Here is a 290-nt window from a genome sequence, read left to right on the forward strand (position 1 = left end):
AAATCTGCGGTGGCCCTTTTGAGACTCAAACCTGTGATGGGAGGAGGCGCCCCAAGGCCTGGCCTTTATTTGCAGTTGAACTGAGTAGCTGACAATCAAGGTTTGCATTACCTTATCTTGGCCTATGGTTTCTGTAAATTTCTAGTGAAGTGTAGATAATTACTAGTCTCCAACTAATTATCTGTATGGATATCAAATTATAAGCATAGAGAAATGATTCAAGGTGGACAAGACTTTAGAATATTGTGCTTGTAGGTCCCTCCAAGTCTTCATATGCAGGTAAACAATAT

This window comes from Cynara cardunculus, assembly GCF_001531365.2.
Source record: "Cynara cardunculus var. scolymus isolate 2C chromosome LG 6, CcrdV1, whole genome shotgun sequence".
NCBI lineage: Eukaryota > Viridiplantae > Streptophyta > Magnoliopsida > Asterales > Asteraceae > Cynara > Cynara cardunculus.